The sequence below is a fragment of the Loxodonta africana genome, chromosome X, assembly GCF_030014295.1.
Source record: "Loxodonta africana isolate mLoxAfr1 chromosome X, mLoxAfr1.hap2, whole genome shotgun sequence".
In the NCBI taxonomy this organism is placed as follows: Eukaryota; Metazoa; Chordata; class Mammalia; order Proboscidea; family Elephantidae; genus Loxodonta; species Loxodonta africana.
Window position 1 is genome coordinate 75167199 of NC_087369.1, and position 24270 is coordinate 75191468.

Below are 24270 nucleotides of genomic sequence, written 5' to 3' on the forward strand. Positions count from 1 at the left end.
AAGAAAGAGCCAAAATCAAAGAATTATCCCTACAACTTGAACAAATAGAAAGAGAGCAACAAAAGAATCCTCCAGGCACAAAAAAAAAAAAGAATAATAAAAATTAGAGCAGAACTAAATGAAACAGAAAAACAGTTGAAAGAATTAACAAGACCAAAAGCTGGGTCTTTGGAAAATCAACAAAATTGATAAACCACTGGCCAAACTGACAAAAGAAAAACAGGAGAGGAAGGAAATAACCCGAATAAGAAATGAGATGGGCGATATCACAACAGACCCAACTGAAATTAGAAGAATCTTATCAGATTACTATGAAAAATTGTGCTCTAACAAATTTGAAAACCTAGGAGAAATGAATTCCTAGAAACACACTACCTACCTAAACTAACACAGAGGTAGAACAACTAAATAGACCCATAACAAAAGAAGAGATTGAAAAGGTAATCAAAAAACTGCCCCCCACCCCCCAAAAAAAGCCCTGGCCCGGACAGCTTCATTGCAGAGTTCTACCAAACTTTCAGAGAAGAGTTAACACCACTACTACTAAAGGTATTTCAGAGCATAGAAAAGGATGGAATACTCCCAAACTCATTCTATGAAGCCACTATATCCCTGATACCAAAACCAGGTAAAGACACCACAAAAAAAAGAAAATTACAGACTTATATCCCTCATGAACGTAGGTGCAAAATCCTCAACAAAATTCTGGCCAATAGAATTCAACAACATATCAAAAAAATAATTCACCATGACTAAGTGGGATTCATACCAGGTATGCAGGGATGGTTCCACATTAGAAAAACAATTAATGTAATCCATCACATAAATTAAAAAAAGACAAGAATCCCATGATTTTATCAATTGATGCAGAAAAGGCATTTGACAAAGTCCAACACCCATTCATGATTAAAAACTCTCAGCAAAATAGGAATAAAAAGAAAATTCCTCAACATAATAAAGGGCATTTATACAAAGCCAACAGCCAACATCATCCTAAATGGAGAGAGCCTGAAAGCACTCCCCTTGAGATCGGGAACCAGACAAGGATGCCCTTTATAACCACTCTTATTCAACATTGTGTAGGAGGTCCTAGCAAGAGCAATTACGCTAGATAAAGAAATAAAAGTCATCCAGATTGGCAAAGAAGAAGTAAAGTTATCTCTATTTGCAGAGGACATAATCTTATACACAGAAAACCCTAAGGGATCCTCAGGAAAACTACTAAAACTAATAGAAGAGTTCAGCAGAGTATCAGGATGCAAGATAAACATTAAAAAAAATCAGTTGGATTTCTCTAGAGCAACAAAAAAGAACATCGAAGAGGAAACCACCTGATCAGTACTATTTACAGTAGCCCTCAAGAAGATAAAATACTTAGGAATAAATCTTACCAGAGACGTAAAAGATTTATACAAAGAAAACTACAGTACACTTCTGCAAGAAACCAAAAGAGACCTACATAAGTGGAGAAACATACCTTTCTCATGGATAGGAAGACTTAACATTATAAAAATGTCTATTCTACCAAAAGCGATCTATACATTTAATGCAATTCCGATCCAAATTCCAATGACATTCTTTAATGAGATGGAGAAACAAATCATCAACTTCATATGGAAGGGAAAGAGGTCCCGGATAAATAAGGCATTACTGAAAAAGAAGAACAAAGTGAGAGGCCTTACTTTACCTGATTTTAGAGCCTATTATACAGCCACAGTAGTCAAAACAGCCTGGTACTGGTACAACACCAGATACATGGACCAATGGAACAGAATTGAGAATCCAGACATAAATCCATCCACATATGAGCAGTTGATATTTGACAAAGGCCACAAAACAGTTAAATGGGGAAAAGACAGTCTTTTTAACAAATGGTGCTGGCATAACTGGATCTCCATCTGCAAAAAAATGAAACAAGACCCATACCTCACTCCATGGACAAAAATGAGCTCAAAATGGATCAAAGACCTAAATATAAAATCTAAAATGGTAAAGATCATGGAAGAAAAAATAGGGACAAGGTTAGGAGCCCTAATACATAGCAAGCACCCAGTGCCGTCGAGTCGATTCCGACTCATAGCGACCTTATAGGACAGAGTAGAACTGCCCCATAGAGTTTCCGAGGAGCACCTGGTGGATTCGAACTGCCAACCCACAGTATACAAAACATTATTAAGAATGCAGAAGAAAAACTAGATAACTGGGAACTCCTAAAAATGAAAACACCTACGCTCATCCAAAGGTTTCATCAAAAGAGTAAAAAGACTACCTACAGACTGGGAAAAAGTTTTTAGCTATGACATTTCCGATCAGTGCCTGATCTCTAAAATCTACATGATACTGCAAAAACTCAACTACGGGAAGACAAATAACCCGATTAAAAAATGGGCAAAAGATATGAACAGACACCACTAAAGAAGACATTCAGGTAGCTAACAGATACATGAGGAAACGCTCAGGATCATTAGGCATGAGAGAAATGCAGATCAAAACTACAGTGAGATTTCATCTCACTCCAGCAAGGCTGGCATTAATCCAAAAAACACAAAATAATAAATGTTGGAGAGGCTGTGGAGAGATTGAAACACTTCTACACTGCTGGTGGGAATGTTAAATGGTACAACCACTTTGGAAATCGACTTGGCGCTTCCGTAAAAAGCTAGATATAGAACTACCATACGATCCAGCCATCTAACTCCTCGGGATATATGCTAGAGAAATAAGAACCTTTACACGAACAGATATATGCACACGCATGTTCATTGCAGCACTGTTTACAATAGCAAAAAGATGGAAGCAACCAAGGTTCCCATCAACAGATGAATGGATAAATAAATTATGGTATATTCACACAATGTAATACTACGCATAGATAAACAACAGTTATGAATCTGTTTAAACATTTCATAACATGGAGGAACCTGGACAGCATTATGCTGAGTGAAATTAGTCAGTTGGAAAAGGACAAATATTGTTTAAGACCACTATTATAAGAACTTGAGAAATAGTTTAAACTGAGAAGAAACCATTCTTTTACGGTTATGAGAGGGGGGAGGGAGGAAGGGAGGGAGGCAGAGGGGTATTCACTAATTAGATAGTAGATGAGAACTACTTTAGGTGAAGTGAAAGACAACACACAATACAGGGGAGGTCAGCACAACTGGACTAAACCAAAAGCAAAGAAGATTCCTGAATAAACTGAATGCTTCGAAGGCCAGCGTAGCACGGGCAGGGGTTTGGGGACTATGGTTTCAGAGGACATCTAAGTCAATTGGCATAATAAAATTTATTAAGAAAACATTCTGCATCCCACTTTGAAGAGTGGAGTCTGGGGTCTTAAACGCTAGCAAGCAGCCGTCTAAGACGCATCAATGAGTCTCAACCCATCTTAATCAAAGGAGAATGAAGAACACCTAGGACATAAGGTAATTAGGAACCCAGGAGACAGAAAGGGCCACATGAACCAGAGACTACATCAGCCTGAGACCAGAAGAACTAGATGGTCCCCGGCTACAACCGTTGACTGCCCTGACAGGGAACACAACAGAGAACCCCTGAGGGAGCAGGAGAGTAGTGGGATGCAGACCCCAAATTCTCATAAAAAAGACCAGACTTAATGGTCTGACTGAGACTAGAAGGACCCCGGTGGTCATGGCCCCTAGACCTTCTGTTGCCCCAGGACAGGAACCATTCCCGAAGCCAACTCTTCAGACATGGATTGGACTGGAAAATTGTTTGGAGAGGGATGCTGGTGAGGAGTGAGCTCCTTGGATCAGGTGGACACTTGAGACTATGTTGGCATCTCCTGTCTGGAGGGGAGATGAGAGGGTAAAGGGGGTTAGGAGCTGGCAAAATGGACACGAAAAGAGAGAGTGGAGGGAGGGAGTGGGTTATCTATTTAGAGGTAGAGTAATTGGGAGTATGTAGCAAGGTGTATATAAGTTTTTGTGTGAGAGACTGACTTGATTTGTAAACTTTCACACAAAGCACAGTAAACATTATTATGAGTCGGAAACGACTCGACGGCACTGGTTAAACATTGTAAAAAAAAGAATGTTGTATAAATTGAATCATACTATATGTGATGTATTGAAACTGGCTTTTTTGACACAGAAATGTGTGAGATCTACCCAAGTTGTGGGTGCATCAGTAGTTCACTCCTTTTTACTGTTGAGTAGTATTCCCTAGTATGAATATAGCACAATTTGTTTAAGAATTCACCTATTATAGACTATTTTGGTGATCTACAATTTTGAAATATTACAGGTAAAGCTGCTAAGAAAAATCCTGTATATATTTCGTATGGACGTAAGTTTTCATTTCTCTCCCATAAACACCGAAGAATATGATTGCTGTGTTGTATGGTCGTTGTGTATGGGTTTTGTAAGAAACTGCAAAACTTTCTTCCAAAGTTGGCTGTACCATTTCACATCTTCATCAGCAATCTATGAGTGATCCACTTTGTCCCTATCCTCGTCAGAATTTGATATTGTAACTTCTTTAAAAAAATTATTTTGGCTCTTCTATCTTGTATATAGTGATCTCCCACTGTGGTCTTAATTTGCTTTTTCCTAATGAGTAATAATGTTCAACATCTTTCATGCACTTATTTGCCATCCGTATATCCTCTTCATGTTCTGCATTCTGTTCCACTCATCTGTGTGTTTATGCCTCTACCAATACCACACACTATTTACTACTGTAGCAATATACCAAAAACGAAACTAAACCTCTGCCTTCCAGTCAACTCCAACTCCTAATGACCCTGTAGGAGAGAGTAGAACTGCTCCACGGGGTTTCCAAGCAGCAGCTGGGTGATTCAAAGTGCTGAACTTTTGGTTAGCAGCTGAGCTCACTGTGCCACTAGGGCTCCTGTAACTACATGGTGTTGTTGTTGCTAGGTGCCATCTGGTCAGTTCCAACTCATAGCGACCCTATGTACAACAGAACGAAACACTGTCTTGTCCTGCGCCATCCTCACAATGGTTGCTATGCTTGAGCACATTGTTGCAGCCACTGTGTCTGTCCATCTCATTGAGGGTCTTTCTCTTCTTCACCGACCCACTACTTTACCAAGCATGATGTCCTTCTCCAGGGATTGGTTCCTCCTGAAAACACGCCCAAGATATGTGAGATGAAGTCTCACCATTCATGCTTCCAAGGAGCATTCTGCCTGTACTTCTTCCAAGACAGATTTGTTCATTCTTCTGGCAGTCCATGGTATAATCAATATACTTTGCTAACACCATAATTCAAAGGCATCAATTCTTCTTAGGTCTTCCTTATTCATTGTCTACCTTTCACATCCATACGAGGTGACTGAAAACACCATGGCTTGGGTCAGGCACACCTTAGTCCTTAAAGTGACATCTTTGTTTTTTTTTTAACACTTTAAAAGGTCTTTTGCAGCAGATTTGACCAGTGCAATAATCATTTGATTTCGTGACTGCTGTTTCCATGGGTGTTGATGGTGGATCCAAGTAAAATGAAACCCTTCACAACTTCAGCCTTTTCTCCATTTATCATGATGTTGCTTATTGGTCCAGTTGTGATTTTTGGTTTCTTTATGTTGAGGTGTAATCTATACTGAAGACTGTGGTCTTTGATCTTCATCAGAAAGTGCTTCAAGTCCTCTTCATTTTCAGCAAGCAAGGTTGTGTCATCTGCATATTGCAGGTTTAATCCTGATGCCCCATTCTGCTTCATATAGTCCAACTTCTTGGATTGCTCTGCATATAGATTAACTATGGTGAAAGGATACAACCCAGGTGCACACCTTTCCTGACTTTAAACCATGCAGTATCCGCTTGTTCTATTCGAACGACTACCCCTTCTTCTAAGTACAGGTTCCTCATGAGCACAATTAAGTGCTCTGGAGTTCCTATTCTTTGCAATATTATCCATAATTTGTTATGATCCACACAGTCAAATGCCTTTGCATAGTCAATAAAACACAGGTAAACATATTTCTGGTATTCTTTGCTTTCAGCCGAGATCCATCTGAAATCAGCAATGATATCACTTGTTCCACATCCTCTTCTGAATCTGACCTGAATTTCTGACAGTTCCCTGTGTATGTACTGCTGCAACTGCTTTTGATTGATTTTCAGCGTAATTTTGTTTGTGATGTTAATGATATTGTTTGATAATTTCTGCATTCTGTTGGATCACCTTTCTTTGGAATGGGTACAAATATTGATCTCTTCCAGTAGGTTGGCCAGGTAGCTGTCTTCCAAACTTATTGGCATACACTAGCGAGCACTTCCATTGCTGTATCCATTTGTTGAAACATCTCAACTATTATTCCATCAGTTCCTGGAACCTGTTTTTCACCAATGCCTTCAGTACAGCTTGCACCTCTTCCTTCAGTACCAAAGGTTCTTGATCATATGCTACTTTCTGAAAAGTTTGAATGTTGACCAATTATTTTTGGTACAGTGACCCTGTGTACTCTTTCCATCTTCTTTTGATGATTCCTGTGTGATTTAATATTTTGCCCGTAGAATCCTTTGATACTGCTACTTGAGGTCTGATTTCTTTCTTTCTTTGTTTTTCAGTTCTTTCAGCTTGAGAAATGCCAAGCATGTTCATCCCTTTTGGTTTTCTATCTCCTGGTCTTTGCACATGTCATTATATTTCACTTTGCCTTCTGGAGCCACCCTTTGAAATCTTCTGTTCAACTCTTTTACTTATCATTTCTTACTTTTGCTTTAGCTACTCAATGTTGAAGAGCAAGTTTCAGAATCTCTTCTGACATCCGTTTTGGTCTTTTCTTCCTTTCCTGTCTTTTTAATGACCTTTTGCTTCTTCATGTATGATGCCTTTAATGTCATTCCACAACTTGTCTGGTCTTAAGTCATTAGCGTTCAGTTGCGTGAAATCTATTCTTGAGATGGTCTCTAAATTCGGGTGGAATATACTCAAGGTCCTAATTTGTCTCTGGTGGACTTATTCTAATTTTCTTCAACTTTAGCTTGAACTTGCATATGAGCAATGATGGTCTGTTCCACAGTAGGCCCCTGGTCTTGTTCTGACTCCGATATTCATTGAGGATTGGTAGTTGGAAAATATGGCCTTGGTGATAGAAATGATGCTGGAGATCGCATGATAGAATTTTGTAAGACCAGCGACTTCTTCATTGCAAATACCTTTTTTCAACAGCATAAATGGCGAGTATACATGTGGACTTAGCCAGATGGAATACACTGGAATCAAATCAACTACCTGTAGCTGTATAGCTGATATATCTTTAATATCTGATAGTGATTCCTCCCACTTTATATATATTTTTAATTGTTTTGTCTAGTCTAGTTTCTTTGCCTTTTCAGATAATTTTTAAGATAATTTTGTCTATGTATGTAAAAGAAAAAAAACCTTGTTGGAATAGTGATAAGAATTATGTTAAACATGTATATCAGTTTGGGGAAACCTGACATCTCTATGAGTCTTCTTTATGATGTTGAGCCTTCCAATTCATAAACACAGCACATCTCTCCATTTATTCAGATTATCATTGATTCTTTTCATAATCATTTTGTAGTTTTCAACATGCAAGGCCTGTACATGTTTTATTAAATTTACACCTAAGCGTTTCATTTTTTTTTAATTTCATGTGACATCAGCAATAATATCCCTTGTTTCATGTCCTCTTCTGATTCCAGCTTGAATTTTTGGCAATTCCCTGCAGATGTACTGCTGCAACCCCTTTTGAACGATCTTCAGCAAAATTTTACTTGTGTGTGATATTAATGATATTGATCAATGATTTCTTCATTCTGTTGGATCAAATTGGGTGCAAATATAGATCTTTTCCAGTTGGTTGGCCAGGTAGCTATCCTCCAAATTTCTTGGCATAGACAAGTAAGCACTTCCGGCGTTGCACCCATTTGTTGAAACATCTCACTTGGTATTCTGTCAGTCCCTGGAGCCTTGTATTTTATCAACGCCTTTAGTACAGCTTGGACTTCTACCTTCAATACTGTCTTAGGCTGGGTTCTCCAGAGAAACAAAACCAATAAGCATATAGATAGATATAGATACAGATACAGATACAGATATAGATGATATAGATATGATATAGAGATAGAGAGAGAGAGATAAACAGAGATTTATCTCAAGGAAATGACTCACCAGTTGTAGAGGCTGGCAAGTCCCAAGTCTGTGGGTCAGGCATCATGCTGGAGGCTTCTCCTGACTCATGCAGCTGCAGGGGCTGAGGATGCCAGGATGGGCAGACCAGACAACAGGCTGTTTGCTCACATATTGCAGAGGCTGATGAATCCCAAGATTGGCAGGTAAGCTGCTAGCTCAAGTCCCAAGAATCAGAAGCCAGACAGTGACTTGCCAGATACAAGACCCAGAGTGAGCAAAAGTCAGAGAGCTTTGCCAGAGCATCCATAGGTATTGGACGCAGGCCACACCCAAGGAAGCTCCTCTTACAACTGATTGGCTGCTCATAGCAGATCTCATCATGGAGGTGATCACATTATATCAGATCTCCTCATGAAGGTGAATACATTATGGAAAAGCAGTCAGTCCAATGTCTGCAAATTATATAATTACATAACTGCCAAACCACTGAGAATCATGGCCCAGCCAAGTTGACACACAGCCTCAACTATCACAAATAACCATCGGTTCTTGATTATATGCTACCTGCAAATGGTTGAACATCTACCAATTCTTTTCAGCACAGTGACTCCGTGCATTTCTTCCATCCTCTTTTGATACTTCCTGTGTTGTTTAATATTTTGCCCATATGCTCCTTCACTATTGCTGCTCAGGGCTTGAATTTATTCTTCAGTTCTTTCAGCTTGAGTAATGCCAAGCATGTTCTTCCTTTTTTTGTGTGTGTGTTACTGCAATAGAATTGTTCATTTAATTTCATTTTCGAATTGCTCATTGCTACAGTATAAATGCAACTGCTTGATGTATATTGATCTTTTGTCTTGCAACCTGAGAAGATGAACCCCTCACATTGCAACATACAAGATCAATATATGTTAAGCAATTGTATTTCTATGCAGTAACCCAGATGAGCAATTCAAAAATGAAATTAAATAAACAATTCCACTTACAATAATATAAAAAGATAAAATAAAATGCTCTGCTTGCCTCAGACCTTGGGGGTATCAACTTGCTTTGAATTTTTTTCCAAAATTTTTATAGGAATTTTCCAGGGTATTATCCTAATGGCTTCTTCAGTGTCTTTCCTAGGAGTCTTATCAGTTTTATGCAAATAGGACTCCTTAAGTGCTATTTTTGTGATAAGTTTTTAAATTACCCCTACTTCTTCAACCCTTGCCCCCTGCATATCTACACACACACGTATAGGCAGAGACTCTATAGATCTGCTTAGGTTTTAATGACTGAAATAAAATCAGCTTACTTGTTCTGCCTTTCCAAAACGGACTTTGTACTACTAGAAGTTTTCCAGAAATGAAGCATTGATGTTGGAAATTCAAAAATAATGTTAAACTAGGGTAGGGCAGGGGCAGAAAGGCAAACTAAGCATGTTCATAAACAGCCGTCTGTTTCATCTTAGTATCAAATTGATCCTTCCTATGGGTGTTCACACACTCCAAAATCCAGAAGGCAGAAGGCCTAAGGCAGTGCTCTGAAATTAGCTTTGATATGGAAATCAGGAGACCTGGAATCACTGTCAACTTTTCCCAAAATAGCTTTGATATTATAAAAAAGGGCATTGGACTAAATCATAAGACCAATATTCAAGTCTCAGCAATATCACTAACCAGCTAAATTTACCTTGGGCCAGTCTTGTCTCTCTGGGCCTTATTTCCACCTTCTACAATATGAGAAGTTGAACTCAATATATTCTAGCTTTAAGACAGTAGAATTCTATAATTTGGTTCTCTTGTGGTCTTATTGAGCAGTTACAGCAACAGCCACAGATGGAGTTCAGTAGGGCATTGTATAGATGACAATGAAGTAGCTGGGTAGAGTGGACAGACAGTTGAAAACACGCATGATCACTGCCTCTGAGCTCCATCTTTCAAGGACAATGATCCAGATCCTGTCACTTCCTATCTTGATGGAAATCCCTAGAGCCAAGGATCCATATAGATAATAATGGTATCTAAAATAAGAAAGTATATAAGGACACTTGGTTAACCCTGGTGCCAGACAGACCTGGGTTCAAATCCTGATTCTACCACTGTGGTCGTATGACTTTTGCAAGTTTATTCTGTTTCATTGAGTCCTGTCTGTCAAATGCTGATAATAAAAATATCTTCCTTGCAGGTTTTTAGGGGAGTATTAAATAAAGTAATGGTGGTAAAGTGCCTGGCTTATAATAGATAAATAGGTATTTACTCCCTTTCTTGGAGGGTTCGGGGTGGCTGGTGTAGGTTGGAGACTACTGTCATCTGCTAATTTGCCACCAGGAGATCTGTCAGAGGCTGAAAACAGATGAGTACACAGGAAAGGAGCACTGAGGAAAGGAGCCTCCATCATGCAGAGTAGCAGTAAAATTTCCATTAAGACCAAGGCCAGAATTGCTATTGAGAAAACCCCTGAAATGTCCAATTAAGAGGATTTCCTGTGTGGCAGCTGTTAGGTTTGGCTCATGACTCTATCCTCCAAGGACCAGTCAGCACCAGAAGAAATATTCTGACTGTGACCTTGGACATGGTTTCTGCAAGAATATCATCCAGGGTTAATGACTTCTTGAATGTTCTTTCTTTGATTCCGCCTCACCTTAGGGGCTGGAGCTCCAGTTGCTAATGCCAGAGATTAGGTTACGAGAAGGAATCTTCAAGCCATTGCCATCTGAAGCTGCTTATGATTCTGGACTTTGAATATTGACCGGGAAATCCTTAGTGGCCAGGAAATAAACAAAAAAACCAGTAAGGATACTGTGTTGCAGGAGTTAGCAATGCAGGATTATGAAACTATAAGCAAAATTTTCAACTACCAATGTACTCCTGGGAACTCCATGAAAGTTTGTCTAGTTTCCAGGCCATCAGGCCCCACATAGGTCAAAACCCTTCTATAGCACTATCAGATCCTGAATGCAATGAGGCCAAATTGCTCTGTATCCTTTCTTGTCATTCACCCTAGACTGAATTACCAGGGAATGGAGAGAATAGAAAATGGAGATTGGATAGTGACCAGCCTGTTCACCTTTCCATCAGGTTACCAAGTATAACGATTCAATTAATTACTAGACTAGAAGCCTCATGAATGCAAGAATCACATTTCCTCTTCTGCGTCTGCCATAGATTGGACACTAAAATGTTTATTGAATGAATGGATGGATGCATGGTGTGCTAGGAAAAGAAGGACTAAGAAATTAAGAGACCTAGGTTTTAGTTCTGCCACTAACTGACATATGATATTGAGCAAGTCATTTTCTTTTTGTGCTGCTCAGTCTCATGTATATTATCTCAAAATGCCCTGCCAACTCAACTCCTCATTGACTTTTATGATCCCCTCAGGTGGTGCTCATCAGCCCTGCTTCAGGAGTTGTATCACAATATTCTCCCAGGATGTTGAGTTATTGGAATAACATGGGAGATGATTTCCTTATGGAGTGAGGTAGTACAGCACAGTAGGAAGAACATAGGCTGTGGAAACAGACAGGTCTATGTTCCAATCTTAGTTATGCTATTCTCGCTATGCAGACTTTGACAAGTAAATTATCCTCTGTATAACCTGGTTGTTGGAGGCCAGTATTAGAAAGTTCAGCCCAAAAGGTATAAGCCACCATTGTGTAATAACTCTCTTTACTGTGGGTGGTGAAAGGCTTAGGATTCTCCTCATCTAGATGAGAAGGCTGGGGACTCTTCTTGTCAAAAAACAAGAGGTTTATGCCTCTGTGTGCCGCTCTCTTTCCTCTGTTCAAAAGATAGAATCCCCAATTTTCCTGGGCTAGAAATAAATAGAAAAAAGGAAACAGGACACTAATCTTTCCTAAACAACTACTATGTTATAGACACTATCACACATGCTACATGTTTTTTTAGATTGAAATGCCTAAAGGTATAAAAAGCAAAAATAAAATTGTTATAGGAGACATGAAATATAAAGATGTAATTAGTGATAGCAATAACAAAGTGGGGGAGGAGGAGGAATGGTATAGGTATAGAATTTCTTGTATGTTACTGAAGTTAAGATGGTACTAACTTACCCTAGGATGTTATGAATACAAGCTGTTAAATGTAATATTCATGGTAACCACCAAGAAAATACCTAAAAAAACACATGCAAAAGGAAAGGAGAAGGGAACCAAATGGCTCACTACAACAAACCAACAACACACAAAACAAGCAGTAGTAAAGGAAAAAGACAAACAGGGGTAAGACACATAAAAGCAAAATAATAAAAAGATAGAAGTTAGTCAATTCTTATTGGCATTAACAGTAAATGTAAATGGACTAAATGCTAAAATCAAAGGCAGAGAATGGCAGAATGGATACGAAAATATGATCCAACTATATGCTGTTTACACATGACACACCTTAGATCCAAAGACACAAATAGTTTGAAAGTGAAAGGATAGAAAAAATATTCCATGCAAATAATAACAAAAAGAGAGCTGGGGCCATGGCAATCTTAATATCAGACAAAGTAGACTTTAAGACAAAATCCATTAGAAGACATAAAAATGGACATTATATATTGATAAAAGGGTCAATGCATCAAGAAGATTTAGCAGTCATAAATATATATATGTACCCAGCACCAGAGCACCTAAATATTTAAAACAAACACTGATAGAATTGAAGTGAGAAACGGATAGCACCACAGTAATAGTTGAAGAATTCAATACACCACTTTCAATATTGGACAGCACATCTAGAAAGAATATCAACAAGGAAACAGAGGAACTGAATGATACTATAAACCAACTAGAGCTAACAGACATATATACAACACTCTACCCGACAACAACACAATATACGTTCTGCTCCAATGCACATGGATCATTCTCCAGGACAGAAAACATGTTAGGTCACAAAGTAAATTTTAATAAATTTAAAGATATTGAAATCATGCAAAGTATTTTCTCTGACCACAATGGAGTGAAGCTAGAAATCAATAAAAGAAAAAAAAAACTGGAAAATAAACAAACATATGGAAATTAAATGATACACTATTAAATTACTAGTGGGTCAAGGAAGAAATCAAAAGCAAAATCACAAATTTCTTAGAGTCAGATGAAAATGAAAGCACAACATACCAAAATTTAAGGGATGCAGTGAAGTCAGTACTCGCAGGGAAACTTACAGCAATAAATGCCTACATGAAAATTGAAGAAAGATCTCAAATCAACAGCCTAACCTGACAAAACCAGGAAGAGAAGAGCAAACTAAGCTTAGACCTAACAGAAGAAAGGAGATAACAAAGATCAGAGTAGAAATAAATAGAATTGAAAATAGAAAAACAATAGAAAGAATCAACAAAAACCAGAAGTTGGTTCTTTGAAAAGATCAATAAAATGGACAAACCTTTAGCTAGAATGACAAAGAAAAAGATGAAAATAACCAAAATAAAAAATGAAGGAGGGGACATTACAACTGACCCAATAGAAATAAAGAGAATTATACCAGAATATTATGAGCAACTCTACAGCAACAAACTGGACAACCTAGAAGAAATGGACAAACCTTAGAAGCACATAATCTACACAATTTAATTCAAGAGGAAATAGAAAATCTCAACAGACTCATAACAAGTGGAGAGATTGAATCGGTGAACAAAACCTCCCAGCAAAAAGTCCTAGACCAAATGGCTTCACTGGGGAATTCTACAAAACATTTAGAGAAGAATTGACAGCAATCCTGTTTAAACTCTTCCAAAAGACAGAGAAGAAAGGAATACTCCCTAATTCATTCTGTGAAGAAAACATAACCCTGATACCAAAACCAGACAAAGATACCACAAGAAAAGAAAACTACAGGCCAATATCCTTTATGAATATGGATGCAAAGATTCTCAACAAAATACTAGCAAACAGACTCCAACAGCCTGTTAAAGGAGTCATACACCATGACCAGCTGTGATTTAATCCAGGAATGCAGAGATGGTTCAACATTAGAAAATCGATCAATGTAATATACCACATCAACCGAACAAAGGAAAAGAACCACATGATCATCTCTATGGATGCAGAAAAAAGCATTTGATAAAATCCAACAGCCTTTCTTGATGAAAACCCTAAAGAGGATTAAAACAGAAGGTAAATTCCTCAATATGATTCAGGGAATATATGAAAAGCCAACAGCCAAAATTATTCTTAATGGAGAAAGACTGGGAGCTTTCCCTTGAATTCGGGAACAAGATGAGGGTGCCTGCTCTCATCAGCTCTATTCAATGTTAGAAGTCTTAGCCAGAGCAATAAGGCAAGAAAAAGAAATAAAAAGTATCCAGATTGGAAAAGAAGGAAAATTATCTCTATTCAAGATGACATGACTCTATATACAGAAAATACCAAAGAGTCCACAAGAAAACTTCTAGAGCTAATAGAGGAATTTAGCAAAGTTGCAGGGTACATGGTCAACAAACAAAAAACAGGTGGGTTTCTATACACCGATAATGAGAAATCTGCAAGGGAAATTAGGGAAATAATTCTATTTACAATAGCAGCTAAGAGAAAAAAGTACCTAGGAATAATTTTAACTGGGGATGTGAATGACTTATACAATAAAAATTATAAAACATGGCTGAAAGAGATTAAAAAAGACTTACGTAAATGCAAAGATGTTCCATGTTCATGAATTGGAAGACTTAATGTTGCTAAGATATCATTACTACCCACACCATCTATAGATTCAATGCAATCCCAATAAAAATTCCAACGGCCTTCTTTACAGGAATGGAAAAACCAACCCTCAACTTTATATGGAATGGCAAGAGGCCCCTAATAGCTAAAGCAATGCTAAAATGAAGAACAAAGTAGAACTCACATTTCCTGATTTTAAAACATGGTATATATCTACATTGGAAACTCTGGTGGCATAATGGTTAAGAGCTACGGCTGCTAACTAAAAGGTGGGCAGTTTGAATCCACCAGGTGCTCCTTGGGAACTCTACGGGGCAGTTCTACTCTGTCCTATAGGGTCACTATGAGTCAGAATTGACTCAACAGCCATAGGTTTGGGTTTTGGTTTATATAGCTACAGTAATCAAAGCAGCCCGGTACTAGTATAACAAAAGACATATAGATGCATGGAATGGAATTGAGAGTTGAGAAATAAGCCCACACATCTATGGTCAACTAATTTTTGACAAGGATACTAAGTCTATTTGATGGGGAAAGAACAGTCTCTTCAATAAACGGTGTCGGGGAAATTAGATTTCCACATGCAGAAGAATGAAACAGGATCCATGCCTCACACTATACACAAAGCCAAATTTAAAACGGATTAGGGACCTAAATGCGAAAACTAAACCATAAAATTCTTAGAATATGCAGGAGCGATGATGTCAAGCCTAGTTTTAACAATGGATTTTCTAATATAATAACAAAAGCACAAAAACAAAAGACTATATAAATAAATAAAAGAACCTCATAAAAATTAAAAACTTTTGTTCATCAAAAGACTACCAAAAACATGAAAAGACAAGCTACAGACTGGAGAATATTTTTGGAAACCACGTATCTGATAAGAATGTAATAAACTAAAATATAAATACATTTTGACAACTTAACAAAAGAAGAAAAATCACTCAATCTTACAATGTACAAAGGACTTGAACAGACATTTCACCAAAGGACATTCAAATTGCCACCAAACATCTTTAAGTATGTGTACTTTTAATTTCTGTAATAGAGTTCCAAAAGTGGGATTAATGGATATGCACATTCTCCAATGTCTGTTACTTTATAAAATTCACATATTCACCCTGTAAGTTAGGTGTAAATACCCCCATTTTGTAGGTGAGAAAACTGAGGCTTTGATGGTGAGGTGACTTGCTTAAGAATACACAGCTAGTAGTAGAGTCAAGATTTAAATCCAGGCGTTTCTGAATCCCAGTTTTCTCCATTCTTTCTACTATACCATGCTGCTTTATGAGAAAAGGGAAGATAACACCACTACTGTGGTGTACTGGCAAAGAAATGGTAAGAGTGGTAAACCCTCTAAGGTATAAAACATATTTGACTTGGACCCAGAAGACCTAAGTTCAAATCCTTCCCCTTCCATTTCATATTATCTAACACTTTTTTTTTTTATTATTTAACACTTTAGGTATGATTAGCCCCACTCTCTAACTGTGTGAGTTTATGAAAATTGTTTTGCCTCTTTGAGCTTCAGATTTCTCACCTGTAAAATGGGGATAAAGGATACTTGCCCTGTCTTACTCACAGGGTGGTTGTAAGACTCAGATGTAATCCTATGTGGGAAAGTCCTTTATAAACTGTAAAGTGTTTTACACTCTTGAATCTATTCATAATTGGAACTGCTTCAACCAGCCTGAACCATAATGTTTTGTGCTTTGGTAATGCCTGTGATCCTTGCAATAAGTGCATAAAATATGCTGAAATTTATGTCTCCATTTTACAAGTGAGGAAACTGAGGTTCAAAGAGGTGATATGACCTATAATTCCGGAGCTTGAAAAGCTTGTCTGAAAGATCCAATCCTGCAGTTTTTTAAACTGGACTCCTGTTGCCCAGAGTTGCATCCTCAAAATTTAATTGTAATTTAAAAAGTACATTTCAAATACTTTATGAAAAATCCATATGCACACACTCAAATACTTTTCAAATATAAGTCGGATCACATCAGTTCTCCGTTCAAAACCCTCCAATGCTTTCCCATGTCACTCAAAGCAAAAGGCAGTCTTCACTACGATCTACAACTACCCCCCCTCCCATGACCTCTTTGACCTGTTTTCCTACCACTCTCCTCCTCACTAACTCTACTCCAACCAAAAGGCTTCCCTGATATCCCTAAAAGCAAGAGACATGTTCTTGCCTCAGGCCTCTGCTTTAGCAGTTCTTTCCTCTGGAATACTCTTCCCCCATATATCTGCATTCTTACTTCCTTCAAGGTTTTGCCAAATAGGTATTCTTCTCAGGCCTTTTCTGGTCACCCTTTTAAAATCGTTATCACCATCCCAGAGCAGTCTGTTCTTCCCTTCTTAATTTTTCCATATAACTTATCACGATTTAAACTATTACATATTCTACTATTTCTCCCTACTAAAATGTAATTTCTGTACGGGTAAGGGATCTTTTTCTGATTCACCATTTATCCCCAACACCTAAAACAATGTATGGCACATAGTAGGTGCTCAATACATATTTGTTGAATATGAATGTCTAAAAATACATTTAAAACTTGTATCTACATATCATAAGAATCCATATAAGATTTCATTTAAACATAAAGAATAGCCCCGCTAAAACTAGTTTAAAGACCATTGATCAAGTCCTAATTTTTCATATTACAGATAAGAAAAATGAGACCCAGAGAAGTCTCACAAAGGTCCCATAGTGAGTGACCAAGCCTCATCTTCTGTCTTTTACAAGTCCAAGACCTTTTTTTTTCCCCCACCAGGTTGCTTCCAATATCCTCTGGTAAGAGGAAATAGAGAATCTAGGGCCTCCAGAAGAGGACAGGTTACCCCAAATCAGGCAAGAAAGCTAAGATGCTCCAGGAACCTGGGGCAGAGTCAACAGTAGGGTCTCCAGTTAAGTACTGGGCTTGAGGCTGTGGGATGAGATGAGGATTTGGGGGAAACGTTAGGTTTTGAGTTGGAAGCTAAGGAGGACCCAGGTGCCCTCATTTGACAAGGCTTTCAAGGCTGCAAAAAAGCAGCAGGTGTATATGGGCAGCTTGAAGACAGCTGCAACTGGGACTCGCCTCCCAATCTCCTTTAGCAATATGCTTGATTCTGTGGTTTCTAGACCACTTCCAAACTACCTTGATATAATCAAGGACTCAGAGGCCTAAAGATCTGGAAAGATCTCTCTAAGATTATCTCGTCTGATAACCTTATATTATGAAGGATAGACAGGCCCAGAGAGGAAAATAGACTTACCCAAAATCATTCAGCCAGGAAAAGGCAATGCTCTGACTGTAGTCATAGTGTCTTAACACCCACTCCAATACATTCCCACTAGTATCACAGGAACTCAAGTCTGGAAGGGACTGGGGAATCAAATTGTACCCCACCATGCCCATCTGATGTTTGAATCACCATAAAGAAAGGATCCCACCTCTCTGGGTATCTCCAACGATGGAAGCTCATTGCCTCACAAGACAATCCGTTCCTTCCATGCACAGCTGTGAGAGTTTGAAAAGTTCGTTATTTACCCTTATAATGAAACAAAATATGCCTGTGCCTTCCATACAGGGGTTCCCATTCTACCTGTGGGGGCCACACTGACCCAGTCTGCCCCCTCTGCCCTACAATAGCCCTTTAAGTGTCTGAGAACAGCAGACATATCCTCTTGAGTCCCCTCTGCTTCAATCTAGGTATCTACAGCTTTATAATCATTTTCATGACACCTGGGTTCCAACCCGCTCCCCAGTCATGTTCCTCTAGACATATTCCTATTTTTCTGCTGTTACCTTTAAAGTGGAGGGAGATTCTAAAGCTGAACACAGTCCTCCAAGGGAATTTGACCATGACAGAAGACTTCTTTTCTCTTCTCTCCTTCTAGGTTTTACATGTCTACTGATACAGCTTAAGACCACAATGGCTTTGGAGGCAGCCACAACCTATTACCTGCACCTGATCACCTAGAACTCCTGTCTCCTTCACAAGGATGTGGCTGAGCCCTGTCTCTCTAGCCTTAAGTATTTGGTTTTAGGACCTAGTGGCCGTACTTTGCACTTGCCCTGATTTTATTCTAATGCTTTAGATTCAGACCTTTGATCTGCTTCACCACACAAATCCTCTGGATGATTCTCATGAGGGCCAAAGTTTGAGAACTACTGCAATAACAGTAGGATCACTTTTTCTGTGACCCAGCACGCCAAGCCCAAGTCCCAGGCTCTCCTGGGAAAAGGCATCAATGTGAAAAAATTACTAGGCTCATTTGGGCACATTTGGGCCAAGAGATATTAGCTACATCAGTGTGGAGGGAGAATAGGTAGTTGGAGACAGGGAGGTGTGAAGATAGAGAATAATAGTTTCTTGTCACTTCCATTCCCTGTCATAGCCAAGTTGTCTGTTACTACAATGTTAGGGTTAATTTTCCTTGAAGATTGTTTTTAAACAAGACTATGACATTTTTCAAATCAGGAAAATCAGGCCTTAGCTTTCAACCTGGGAGTTTACTTCCTCAGTTTCCAACTCAAAAGTTCACTTTGTCAACTTATATACTCTGAAGTGTTTAAAAAGAATATACAATCTGGAGCCAGAGAAATAGCCCCAAGCAGGGAGGGACACTGGGCCTTTCTTCAGGCCTCAATTGGTTTCATCATAAAATGAACGTGGAGCTGTGGTTCCCAAAATCTGAAGAAAATTGCTGTATTTGAAATTCAAATCAGATTCCCTAAATTTGTAGAGCACTTGCCAGTTCTCAAATAAATTTTCAATACCACATATTTGACCATTGCCACAAACATCAGAAGGGAGGTTATAGATGGGGAAACTAAACATCAGAAATGAAAAGGGACTTTCTTAAGATCACATCGTGAGTCCAGAAATATAGCCAAAGTTGGAAGCAAGTCTGCTGTCTTACTGATCCTAAAATTCAAAACCATCAAATCTGAATGAATCCCTGCTGTTACAGTCAAAACATTGAGATCTGGACAGCAGGAGAGCCACACAGTAAGTCAGTTGCAGAACAAGGTCTAGGATCCAGCTTTCTTGGTTTCCATATTGGTAGCCTCTATATTCCATCCTCTAGCAAAGAACTATTTGGCACAATTGTAAAAAGTTGTATCTGCTACCTACCGCTTATGGAATTGTCAATTCACTTCAAAGGCCCAATCTTCTAAAGATGAAGAATGGATAGGGAGAACTGCAGGGCCATCTGTATTTCTCAGGTTCTGAAAATGAGTACAGTTTGACTATTGGAGGCATCAGATTAACAAGATCCAGTGCTAAGTTCCTGGGTGAACTGAATTTTAGCCAGTGTCGATACAGGTGAATAAACACCTGAAGAGTCCCAGCTAGCTCTGCCGCAGCCACTTCCAGACCTTCTTGCCTGCTGCATTTTGTAACAAAAGGCCAGGTACCCAAGTGGTCTAAAATGCCAAGAAGGAGAGGGTGACCAGAAGAATTTGCTATTCTTTTTCAAAATGGCTTTCCACCCAAAGCAAAACCAACTAGTCTTCAAATGGCTTTTGCATCTGTTGACTGACATGATTTTCACGACAGCCCTGTGAAGAAATGTCATTAACTCCCCTTCTAGAGGTGAGGAAACTGAGACCAAGGGAAGCCATATGACTTGCTTTAGATAGGTAACTAGGAAGTTGTGCCCATCAGTCTGGCCCTAAGTCCTATATCCTCACTACTGTCTTTGCTAGGACCTATGCAGGAGATGAAGGTTGTATGTAGCATCAGTAGACTCTCACAGATATTGCCTGGGACCTCAAATGTCAACATTACTTTAACCACTTTATTCTAGTGCCTGGTGCCTGAAAACCTGATGCCATAAGCCAACTGTTTAAACCAATGCTTTGGCTATAACACTGGTTCTCAATGTGTGGCCCCCTATACACGCTCCATTAGTAGCACATGGAAACTTGTAGAATTGTAACTCTTGGGCCCCACCCTAGATCTACTGAATCAGAAACTCTGAGGGTGGTGTTGTTGTGGACTGGTGCCATCAATTTCAACTTACAGCAACCCCATGTGACAGAGTATAACTGCCCCCAGAAGGTTTCCTTGGTTGTAATTTTTACAGAAGCAGATCACCAGGTCTTTCTCCATGGAGCCGCTGGGTGAGTTTGAACCTCCAACCTTTTCGTTAGCGGCCTAGTGCTTAAGCATTTGTACCACCAGGGCTCCTTACTCTAAGGGCAGGGCCAGCAATCTCTGTTTAGTAAGCTTGCCAGGGGATTCTGTGATACCTTTAGATAAATCTAGTGAAAGCGGCAACTTCATCTGAATTTTCCTCTAAAAGAGGTCCATCGTCTGCCTCAATTAATCAGTACAGACCCAGCCCGGGTGATCTCTTATGCCCTAGATTCTCCATCTGCAAAATTGGAAATGGCATACTTCATTGCAGCCTCTTGTGCTAATAATGAGAAAGAACAAAGCTGGAGAACAATGGGAGGAGTAAGAAATTGAGAAGCAGACCCCTAACTCTTACTTGCGAGATACTTCTCTTCTTACCTCAGTTTCCTCACCTATAAAAAAGAAAAATTTATCCATCTCACAGGTTGTTTTGATCCTCAAAGAAGATTAAAAAAAAATTGCCATCGAGTCAATTCCAACTCATGAGGACCTTACATGCGGCAGTGTAGAATTAGCCCTTCTTGGATTAGGACTCCCTCTTGTCCATTTTCTTGGGCTTGTCTGTGGACTATTCTTAGAGGCACAGATCAGAGGAGAGAAAAGACCATATCTCAGGGACTGGGCACCTCCACTTGTATCCCACTTTTACCAGGCCCACTCAGGTCTCAGTTACCTACTAGGGGGTATAATCTTTCACTATTTCTGCTGTTGCCTCTGGACGCTCACACTTCACCTCACTTTATGTCCCATATATGTGGCATCATGACTTCTCCTTGTCATCCTACGACCATCTACTTAAAATAGGTAGCTTTGCTACTTCCCAGAGGATGGTTATCCACACTACTGTCCAAAGAAGAGACTGTATGGCATTACTTAAACAATGGGTTCACTTCAACTGCTGAGTCCCTACCTACTTCAACCCCAGAGGACAATGTTACACCAGTCATGGTCCCTGACTAAATCATAACTCCTTCCACAACAAACTGTTTCTAAAGCACAGGCTGCCATGTTTTGTACCAAATGACCTCACCTTGATTGAATCTGACCCAAGGGAAATCAATCTTCAGGCTAGCCTGTAACCTATGACTTGTTTAACTTGGCACAAAAAGATGAGCTGGGCCAATCAGATTCTCTCTGTGTCTGTCATATTTGAACTGAGAGATATGAAAAAATGCCAACAAGTTGTAAGAGCTGCAACTGAAAGACACAGGATTGAGTTGTAGCAGGAAAGGCTGCAGTGTACTGTGTTCAAGCTAAAGTTATGAGGGATGCAGTTGGTAAGGGAACTGAAGGAAGCAGAGGGTAATCGAATCACACTAATGAAGGTCCGTTTATGAACTCCAGTTGTTGAGGTCTCTTTAGCTTCTTAGGTTCACTTCTCCTGTGTCAGGCCTTCTATAGCCTTGCAATAAACTCTCCTTTACTTGAAGGTCTCCACTTCTGACTGAAAAAAAATCACGAAGCAGTTATTAAGCTACTCCTCCTACACATCACACCCTGCTGTCACCCTACAACCCTGGGCATCGTGCAAAATAAGTTAAATAGATAGGGCCCATGCCATCTAAGAGCTTACAACAAACCCAGGCCAAGAACACTTTTGAATGCCTACTATAATGAGATGAACTATGTCTTGCACATTACATACGTCATATCTAATAATTTTCACAGTAACCTCAAGAGGTAGATCTCTCTATTTTATAGATGAGGAAACGAAGGCTCTGAGAGGGAAGTGATTTGTCCCAGGTCAAGACTTGAATTTGGTCTGTCTGAAGCCAGAGCTTGGGCCCTTCCTGCTGTACCTCACTGCCTTGATCAATCTTCTAGATCAGTTGTTTCCAAACTTGGCTGATCATGAGAATCAACCAGAGATTATTTAAAAAATACAGCTGTACTGGCTAACTCGTACTTCATCATTCTCCCTAAAATTCTTAACCTCATATCCAGGGTGGAGCTGAAGCACCTGGATCTGAAGATCACTGTGCTTGGAAACCACAGTTTCAGACTACATTTAAGTTTAAATGAAGCCCCCAATCCTGCTTTAACCATTCCATTCTTTCCTTTCCCACAATTATCTGAATCAAGGCAGTGGTATCTTCTACTGGAGGTACTTGACACAAGGGATTGAAAAAGACCAGGTCTGGTCACAAAGAGCCTTTGCATAATACCATTACTTACAAACAATTTTCACAGGTCCATTAAAATAGTTGAATGAGATCTAATTATCTCCATTTTACAGATGAGGAAACCATGGTCAGACGGGTTAAGTAATTTGACTAGAGCCAGCCAACAATTAGAGGCAGAGCCAAGATTAAAAATGTAGATCTTGGAAGCCCAGTGCTTTCTTCATTGCACTAAGATATTTTATCATCTTTAATTACAATTTTTCTTCCCCCACAGCTGGTTTCTTTTCAGCTGACCTAATTTCTTTCCATTCCAGGACCTGTGAGCCTTAGAGACTCTACATAGCTGTGCTAACATGTACTTGGCCTGGAGCCTCTGTTCCAAGAAAATGGGGGGGGGGGAGTGGGAAAAGAGGGTGCTGTGTGAACATGCCCCAGCATACCTGACTCAGCTTAGTGGGAGAGATATACAGGCTCTGAGAGCTCTGGCTCTTCCGTGGGAACACACAAGGTATCTAGGCCAAAATGAACCAGTCAATGTGGTTCTTGAAAGTTACCGAAGCCTCTTTCTTTTTCTTATCCACCTGGTGTTTCTAATGCAGGGCACTACACTCTATACCTCTGTAGGAATGGTGGCAAAAGTCTATAAGTAGAATTGACCAACACTGGAAAACTGTATGGTGTGGTGGGAACAACACTAGCCTGGAGGTCAGAAGACCAATCTTCCAATATCTTCTACACTCTGGATCCCAGTTTCTCTCTCTGTTAAAGGAAAGGGGTTGGAATCTGTCATTTCTAAGCCCCTTCCATCTTTGGCACTAGCATTCTATGCCATCAACTCCTTCTAGAATGTTTTCCATGTATGAAATACTTGGTTAGAGAGTAGAGCAGACTCCAAGACTGAGTTGTTAAGCTTTGGATAAGTAATCCAGGGAGTCTGGGCAATTGAGGAAAACTTCAAGGCTGATTTGGTTGTGAGAGTATTTTCCTGTGATTTCATGTTTTAGGAAAGAACAAAGTAAGTGGCAACTGAATCAGAAATTATATGCTATTTCTCTCACTAACAGGAAATTTGCACTCTGCAAATAATCTAATTAACTACCTGGAATATTCTGAGAGGGACTCCATTATGGCCCCCAAATCTTCTCTCATCCCTATATATAGGCCCTCTGTTCTCTAGGATCAATGGGAATAATCTGACACATAAAAGATTGAGGTGAGAGGTGAGAAGGTACTCAGAAAAAAAATCTTTTGTCCTTGGCAGTAGAG